General features: G+C 32.6%; 1 long non-coding RNA gene across 1 annotated transcript; it reads right to left on the bottom strand.

The window, feature by feature from the left end:
- Window positions 1–6,990: 6,990 nt before the first annotated feature.
- LOC127151133 (uncharacterized) lies at window positions 6,991–9,803 on the bottom strand. The gene is made up of 4 exons (XR_007823872.1): window positions 9,274–9,803; window positions 9,110–9,179; window positions 8,964–9,026; window positions 6,991–8,424 (listed from the first exon to the last, which is right to left on the bottom strand). It is a non-coding gene; the product is annotated as an uncharacterized LOC127151133 (long non-coding RNA).
- Between the last annotated feature and the right edge of the window lie 376 nt (window positions 9,804–10,179).

Below are 10,179 nucleotides of genomic sequence, written 5' to 3' on the forward strand. Positions count from 1 at the left end.
TATGTGAGAGATGTGGTATATTCAATTTTCAACACAGATGGCTGAGTAAATCTCTTTTCTCCTTTCCAATAGTGGTGGCTACAATCTGAGAGGGACAAGGGCAATTTTTTGTGCATCCAAAGCCATTAGGTTTCCCTGGTAGCTCATATGGAATAACCTTAGAAACAGTATGATGGAATGAGTCGAATTGTTTGAAATAGGAGAGGAGAGAGAAACCAACAAGTATATGTGATATAGTCATCAATTTTTAGATTACTAATAGAGCTTTATGCTTAAATGTGATTTAAATATTAAAGATATGAATGTGGATTCATACTCGGAAGCTCGAAAAAGATGGAAATAGTCAAAGTTGTAAGAAGTCAAAATGTTGACTTTTGAATTTTTAAAAGTCAAACTTTGACCGGCAATAATATTCAAATGTGATTTGAATCTTGAGAAAATAAATGTGGATTCATGCTTGAAAGGTTAAAATTAATCAAGATGGACAAAATTGTAAAAAGTCAAAATGTTGACTTTTTTAGTTTGAAAAGTCAAATTTTGACTTTGACCAAATGACAATTTTACACTTTGACCAAAGTTAGTGAAAAATTTCAACATTTTGTTGGATAAACCCACTAACTATAGTGGACTAGGTGTTAGCATACTATAAAGATATTAAGCCCACTAATGGTTAGTAGGTTATGTGTTGTTGGCTCATGTGTTTGCATGCACATGCAACCTTACATGTGAATTTTCTATAAATTAGGCTCTTGGGGCCTTAAAGTTGGTTCTTGGAAATTTTTCTAAAAAAAAAATTGGGCTGCTATTTATTATAAAATTAAAAAAAAATAATAAAAACCCAACCCTTTTTCCATATTTATTTTCCATCTTCTTTCTCTCTCCCGATTTCCTTCATCTAACGAGTCCCACAACCCAGTTATGAGTCCGGAGGATAGTCGGTCAACCTTAGTGGTGGTTCAAGCATCAATTGGAGCTTCGAACGTAAGTTTTTCTTTAAAAACCCTATATTTAATCTTATTTCGGTTTAATGTTTATTGTTAATTAATTGCAATTAGGGTAGAATTTCGGTCTTTCTTTCGCCCTGCTCGTTTAATCTCTATCACAATGGTAATGAATGAGCATGAAATATTGGAACAACTAGATTAGTTAGAGTTTCCAGTTATGAGTAAACATCCTTCATTTAAAGATAAGAAAGAAAAAACTCTTAATTAGACGAAGATAAGTATTTTTTTCGAACTTCCTTATTGGTCGAGACTATTGTTACGTCACAAACTTGATGTAATGCATATTGAGAAGAATGTTTGTGACAGTTTGGTTAGTACGTTGTTGAATATTAAAGGAAAAACCAAGGATACCACAAATGCTCGATTGGACCTATAAGATTTAACGATAAAAAATGAGTTACACCTGATAGAAGTCAGTAACAGATTGGTCAAGCCACATGCGAGTTACACATTGACTAACAACGAGCAAGTTGAGTTTTGCAAGTTCCTCAAATCAGTTAATTTTCTCGATGGATTCGTTTCTAATATTTCACGATGTGTGAATGAAAGAGACGGGAAAATATCAAGTCTCAAAATGCACAACTGTCATGTTTTGCTACATCGACTTCTACTTATTGGTATTTAAGCATTCTTATCGAAAAACGTATACACCACTATTACTAAACTATGTAGTTTCTTTCATGACTTGTGTGCAAGAACGATCAAAATAAACAATTCTGATAGATTGTAAGCAGATATCATAATCATACTTTGTAAGTTGGAAAGAATATTTCCACCTACCTTCTTCAACATTATGGTACACCATGCCACTCACTTACCATATGAAACAAAAGTTGCTGGTCCGATTTCGTATAACTAGATGTATCCCACTGAAAGAAGTCTACGCACTTTGAAACAGTTTGTTTGGAACAAAGTATGTCCTGATGGGTCTATTGCAAAAGCATATTTGATGAATGAATTAGGCACTTTTTGTTCGTGTTACCTAAATGGTATTAAGACTCGATTCACTAGAGATGAGCGAAATGATGATAGCATTCCAAATGATGAGGTGATTGGTGAGTTTGAAACTTTCAAGCAGAAAGTACAATCATTAGGTGCATCAAGTCTATGAACTCTATCACAGAAAGAGAAATGCCTCTTTTATTGGTACATCTTCAACAATGTAGATGAAATATCGGAGTATCTAAAGTAAGCATTTCTTACCTTCGACTATTTAAGTATTTGTTAAGTATTTGTTATACATTATTGTTACACGAACTCATAATTGACACTATCTATTTATTATATATTGTTATTACATAAACTTAGGAAACATTTGAGGTTGATACATCGGCAAGCTCAAAATGTTACTGATTTATACAAAAGACATCAACGAGCATTTCCTGAATGGTTCCAAAATCAGGTATATAGAGTGCATGCATTTTCCATATACCTACTAACCTATTTGAACCTCTATGTATATAATCATTGTCACCTAGATTTTGGGTTATAAAATTGCGCGAGACAGAAAATCTGTCTCATGATTTCTTCTCACTTGCAATGGAACTATCACTTGACGTTCGGTATTACAATGGATGCATTGTCGGTTGGGGTGAGATTATACACGGCAAAACGTAATTCATGGTGTACTTCACGAAATGGTAGAGTCATGGTAATCAGTGAAAGTAGTGCAAGTGGAATTGGCGACAACAATTTCTATGGTGTTATGGACAAAATGTTGCACGTTCAATATCCAATGGGAAGACATGTTTGGCTTTTTAAGTGTAGGTGGTATGACACTAACAGCAACAAAAGCCAAATGACACATGTGGAATTAGGGTACAAATCAATCGACACGTCCCATTTTTGGTTCGATGAGGAACCAATCATTCTCGTGACGCAGACACATTAAGTATTTTACTTAGATAACCTAAAAAATGATACTAATTGGAAAGTTGTTCAAGTGGTCTAGAATAAGCGTATATGGAACATGCCTGAAGTGGACGATGTTGAGAATGAGCAAATGAATGTACTGGAAATCGTTTTCAATCATCAAGTGGATGAACACATTGAGGATGACACTTTGTGCAAGCCTAACGTTGATCATATAGTCATTGAAAGATTGGTTGCGCGTCATGTCACTAACAACTTCATAGACGATGGTGATGAACAATTATCACATCAAAGCAGATCAAGTGACGACGAATGGTAGTGACAAATCACGTATCCACATATTTGATTAGTTTATTTGCCAATCTGATTATGTATTCACAATTGCTTAATCAATGTTTCTTTCTATGTTCCACAGGTACTATGTCATCATTCCTGAGTGATGCGTTGTTTCTTGAATTCAGCGATGAGTTAAACACTACGAGAGGGTCGTCCTCGGTGGGTGATAGTTTAGGTTAGTCTCAATACTTTAACTCATAATTATTTTAACTTGCTTCTCATATGATTTGTTTTTTTATTCAACAGAAACTACTCAATCCTCTTCGACTCCTAGGAGACATCAGAAGTCTCGACTCTTAGAGTTGGAAAGGTACGTCCATGCCAATGGTAGGATTCTCCAGCAGAGAAGCCAATATCTCTACACGTTGTTCGGTTCAGCTAGACCATTGACGTGTGTGTGAGGTGTACATTTCTAGTTTGCTACCTTAGGTGCGCTGATGTTGAGAGAGAATATATCGAGGTCGTGAAGGGCAATCTACAGTTACATGCAATACACAATTTGTTTTCTTTTATACACAATAATCAAGCTAATGTGTGGTGTTTTGTAATGTGTAGTGTCATTTTTGTGCTTAATTTCAATGATCAAGCAATGAATAGATTTGTTGAGAATCAACAATGCTCACGTCCTTCAAGGAGTTCATGGAAGACTGTCATAGACATTACAAAAAGTACAGCAACCATGAACAAGAACATGTCAACCCACCACACATATTGGTGGGACGTATGGAAAATTGACACTTCCTATGCAATCACTACATGAGTCAAGCATTTTCGGTGAGACTTATATATTGTAATGGTTATTTCATTTAACTTTTTGTATGTATAAAATAAACAATTGTTTTCATGTAGGAGCAAACACGAACGAACAAGGTTGTCAGACAAAAGCAGCCTTACAATCATAATAACGGGTTCAAGTCGTTTCTACAACGATAACACAAGCTCATTGAGTAACGAGATCAGTCAGTCAATCGTGTGGAGTTATTCAAGCAAACACATGTTCGAGATGGCACGTTCGCTTCGCAGGCCACTTAGGATGCACATGTAAGTTCAAGCAATTTTTTTCACTTATTATGTACTTTTATTTGTGTCTTAATAGCTTAATTACGAAATTTGTTGTAGAATCAAATGTTGAAACTCCAGTCCCAACCTACCCTAAAGGATTCTCAACCACTCTCTGAGGATGAGATATGTGAGACCATTTTAGGTAGACGATCGGGCTACTAAAAAGGCCTTGGTTAGGGACCCAAGCCCAAGTTCCATAAGACTAGTGCTAACAGTTCTTCGACCTCATTTTCGCAAATCAAGGAGTACGAATTACAACAAATCGATCATGATTGAGTAGCAACGAGTCGAGCTTTAAGAAGTTAAATGCATGATTGAAGAACAGAGAAATACATTGGAGCTGCTAACTTCACAAATGGAAGAAATGAAGAAGATTGTCGAAGAAATGCATCGGACACAGAGGGAACCATGATTCCTTGCAGCACGTATATATCTTTCAATCATTAAGTTTTCTACTTTGCATTATTCAATGATATGTACATTGGAATTGTAATATGGCATACGCGGCTATTAGAAGACGAATGTCTTTTTTTTATTTTTTTATTTCTATATACTCTTTTTAAAACATTTACTATTTTATGTACTTTTTCGAACATTTATAGACATAGTAACATTTAATTATAATATGCTCATTTTGGATTTGGTATTTTGTATAATTATTTACTAATTTATTGTTTATTTTCTATAATTTGATTCAATTTAAATCGAATTAGAACCGAAAAAGAATAATAAGATGGAATAAAGAACAATTCAAATTTTTTTTTTAAAAAATATATATTTAAAATCTTTCCCAACGCAGCAAATTCTTTGGCAATTGAAAGGCTTTCCCGACGATACTCTGAGTGGCGCTGGGACAACCATTTCTAACATTGAGCCGGAACGACGTTGGGGAATGTGGTTTTCCAACGTTGCATTAACGTCGGCCATAGTGACGTCGGAAGACGTTCACTCCCGACACAGTGTTGGTAGCGCGTCGAGAATGGTTCTCCCAACACTCTTTCCGACGTCGCTTTCTGCGTCAGAAAATCTATTCTCGACATATTTGCAACCTATTTCAACAATTTTATACATCAAGAATCCCCCGACTTGTTGTAGTGAGTATAAGATTATTATATCTTTTGCATCACACATCTAAAAAATAAAATTCTCATACAAATATGTGTACAGGTTCTAATATATATTAAATAATTCTTCTCTATTAACATAACTTTGATCTTAATTAATTATTAAATATTGCAACATTCACTTTCGAGAATGCTATTAAATTATTTGGTCGAAATCAATCATTTTTTTCCATAAAAACATATGCTTGGTCATATGCTTGATCTAAACCCTAAACTCTTTCTTGAGAGAAATTAATTAAACATAGATAATTACTATATATAAAAATTTAAAAACTTACAAAATTCACATTAGAATAATTTAAATATTCAACAAACAAATAAGATTGAATATTAAAAGCATGATAAACAAATAAAATTAAAGATAATATTAAATATTTATTCTCGTATTCCCAAAATAATATTAGCATTATATAATCTTAACGTATGCAAAAGATAAATATTACCAGAATATTTGTCGAAAAGAATGCAATCAAATTAAGAAAACATATACTCTAATTAAATGTGTAGTAAAATAATTATATTCAAATTAGATATGAAAATATAAACTACTCCAGAAAGCATCTCAATCAAATCTTTCAAATTTAAAAAATATATTTAAAAATAAGTTGTATGATTTGCAATCTGATAGACTTTATTCTAACTGATATATTTTATGCAACAACTTAAACATACGTATGAAACATATAGCTTATTTAATATATCTACTTAAATTTGACTTGAAAATTTAACATGATGATATATTTGATTTTCAATATGTTTTATTTTTTATGAGTTTAAACATTAAACTTTTTATCCGATAAGTTCAACTCATCGTTATTGCTAGTTAATGCAGCAGACAACGATGAAATTCACCCACAAAACACATTTTCAACAACTTACCTTTCATCGTAACATTTTTTTTGTTCAAAATTCTCCCACCTTGTATGTGTGTGGTATACAAGGTGGGAGTATTTTGAACAAAAAATGATGGGTGTGTGATCTACATATCCATAAAGTTGCATCCAACAAAAATATTTGTAAATGAAATTATACATACATCTTGGCCTTTAATAATTTTACAATGTTCTAATCACGATAGAAATTTAATGCCAAATATTGTAAATCATATACCACATAGATGATCGAATTTGCAAATTACCATATATTACATACATGATAAATGAAAATGTTTATCTTTTGATCTCTTTACCTTTTCAAATACTTCGAACATATATAGATAATTTTGACAAATCTTTAGCATTCTTGTTATTCTAAATGAATTGACTCAAAATTCTACAAAATTACTAAAGTGGTGGAGACTTAGGTAGATAATGTGTTATAAAAAAAAAATGAAGAATAACTAGAAAGGAAAATAAAGAGAAAAGTAGAGAAGACGAAGAGTAAAAAATAACAATCGAACTCAATTGTAGTATGTCTTACAAAGATACCCCACATCTATTTATAGGATATCTCATGGTATAAGTTACAATATGAAATTCAATAGAATTAATGTTATTACAACATGAAATTAAATGAGAGTTATCTGACAATTGGTAGCCTAGGTAAGTTATGAAAATCTATATTTATAATATATAATTATATTTATAATAATCTCCAGTTACTTCTCTCCCTTCCAAAAATTGTGTTCAATAGCAACATTTTTTTTTATAAAAAAAATCAAAGATAGACTCTTTAGCAGTGATATAGTTTATATCATTGATAGAGTACTTCTACCGACGATCTCACATGGTTGAATCAATATTTGGCTGTATGTACAATATTGTGTTAGATCTACTGACTCCATATTTATGACGGTTACATTTATTTTATGCAAATCAAACTCAAATTTCATCTTCTAAAGTTTTAAATGGGCTGAAATTTGATTGGGCTTACATGGCCCAATAAACATTTTTTAGCAGTGTAGTAGAATAGGTTTTGGGTTGGCCCATACTTGACAGGATTCAACACCAACTACGACTTGTCGAACTCAATGGCCATGCATTTATTATCAAATCGAACTTTGGTGAAACACATCAAACATCTTTCTTTTTCTTTTTCTTTTGTCAGAAAAAAAAATATTATAAGCAGTTCCTATTTGATTTCTGGCCCTCATTTTCGTTACCATTCTTTCCATATCAATATCTAAGAACTTTATCATATTAAAATGGTTATTTTCTTCTACTTTTGACGATTAAGTTCACACACTTCACACAAAAAAGTAAGAATAAAAAAAAAATGTTGAATCATCATAGAGTTTGAGGTGCAAAATTAATTTTATTTATACCTATGAACTTGAAAAAGTTCAATTATTTAACCCTTTGATATTAATTTGTTTCAAACCAACTATGTATACTTTTCTTTTCAATAAGTTCATAGTTAGAAATGTATGTGCCTTAAATTATATGTCGTTTTATACGCAAATTTAAACTCATACGGTAAGTAAATATGAGTGTTAGAGTTTAAAAAATCATTTAAAAAAATTAGGATATAAATGTGTTGAAACGAGAAAGACAACATGTAACGACCTAACTCTTTATACTAAACTAAGGTCTTTACTACTTAAAGGAAAATAAAACTTTCTTAAAACAAAATGGAAAATAAAACGAATTTTCATAATCAAAACTTCAAGTACTCATTAAAATCATAAATAAACTAATGTATGTAGAAATAAACCTCTAAAATAAAATCCTAGCTCGGGCCCTATCTAGTTTTAAAAGAGTAATAACGAAAATATAAAAATACTGAAATTTAAACTGATAACATAACGGTGGAAGCAAAACATTTCTCTATGGCACGCCATGGTCACTTCTTGTTATTCGCCAACTTTCCTTTACCTCTAACTCTACCTTTACCCGAAAAATTAAACATTTAAAGAGTGAGTATAACAATATACTCAGTAAGGGACCTACTATTAATCCTGGTAGTTGTCTGTTAACTTCCTATTAGAGTCCTACAAAGTAGTACCCTTAAACTGGCGCGTTTCCGAACATGCGCAATTTGTGATCTCGTAGGAACATCTGTGATCTTCAGTGAACCTAAAGGAACACCTAGGACAAAACTGGTTTTCAGTGAACACAAAGGAACACCTAAGACAAGCTAGTCTTTAGTGAACTCGAAAGAAACACTAAGAAAAACGAGTTGTGAGTGACCCCGTCGAGTCACTCATATACATATCATATCATACTGGACTGGTGATCCTGTCGGACTACATAGTCATAAAAAATGTGGCGATCCCGAGGGACACCCATGTGGGTACGACTCTAATAGATAAAGGTAACAGAACATCTTATCCATAGCATGTAACATAACATAACATCATAAGCATAACATGAATATTAATCATGGCATTCCTAATCATGAGATTAATATTTCATGCATTAACATTAACATTAATATCATCAATTATCATCATTAACATAACTCAGTCATAACTGTCAGTCATCGTCATCAACATAAACTCAGTCATAACTATCAATCATCATCAACATCAATACATTATGCATTTTAGCTACGTCAATACATAATAGGAAAAATCACATGCAAAACTCTTACTTTAGTACGAGAATCTAGTAGAAGAATCTCTTACCTGGAGATTAGCTTAATCCAAAAATATTTCTAACAGCCACAGTAAGCTTCCCAAGAATAAATCCTAAACAATTAGGGAAAAATAACTAAGATAATAAATTTAATGGTTACTAAAAGACCTAAAAAAATCCATTTAATTCAACTTACCCAAAATTGAAGTCGAATCCAATTTATCCTTGGTTGGAACAATTTCACAGCTCAAAACTTTCAATTAAATCTAACCAAATTAATCCAAAATTAAATTATTTAGGGTAAAAAATTAATCTTTGTTAGGCATTAACCAAAATCCAATCAAACTTACCAAAACTTACCAAAATAGGTGGAAAAAGAACCAAAAGTAAGCTTGCGGCTCGGATGCAGAGGATGGCTTGCGCGTGGCTCGAATGCGAGGATGGCTTACGTACGGCTCGGGCCTAGATGACAGCTCGCGTGCAGCTCGGGTTGCGCGGCTTGGAGTTTGCATGTGTGGCTTGGTTGGAGTTTGACGGATGGGGAAGAACCAGCTTCGTCCTACCGTTCGTCAACGCATGCAAGATGGAGATGAACGAAGAGCTCAGCGGAAGATGCGTCGATGAATTACAACAACGACGAACTATTGACGGAAGAAGAACGCGGACGGTGACTACACGATGAAGCTTTACAGTGGGCGATGACAGAGAAAGAGAACCGACAAGAGGACGCGCCACGGAGATGATTGGCGGCGAGTAGGGATTTCCTTTGATGAAGGTAAGGAGATGATGATTTAGGGTTTCACAATGAGGGAGAAGGTGAATAATAACGCACGCACTACAAGACCTTATTTAAACAAAATAATAATATAATTATTTCTTTTTCTTTTTCCTTCTCTTTTCCAAGTAAACCAACTCCTTCCCACTCTTTATTTAACCAATCAAATCTCCTTTTTAAACTCAAATTTTCTCTTTCTTCGTTAATTCTTCCTATCAAATCATCACTTTTATCTTCTTTTTCTTTTCTCCTCAAAACAAAATCAAATTTCTTTAATTAATTATATTATTCCCATAATGTAATTATTCTTATATTTGCTAAACAAATTAATTATATCCACATATATAATTATCCAAAATTCTCTAAACTTCAATCATAAAAATCAATCAATAACATTCACTTAAATCATATCTTTCCACTTAGAGTTTCAAATTTCAAATAATCAATTAATTATTTTCTAAAAAATATCTAATTAATTCTAATTTCTACCA

This window comes from Cucumis melo, chromosome 10, assembly GCF_025177605.1.
Source record: "Cucumis melo cultivar AY chromosome 10, USDA_Cmelo_AY_1.0, whole genome shotgun sequence".
Taxonomy (NCBI): Eukaryota; Viridiplantae; Streptophyta; class Magnoliopsida; order Cucurbitales; family Cucurbitaceae; genus Cucumis; species Cucumis melo.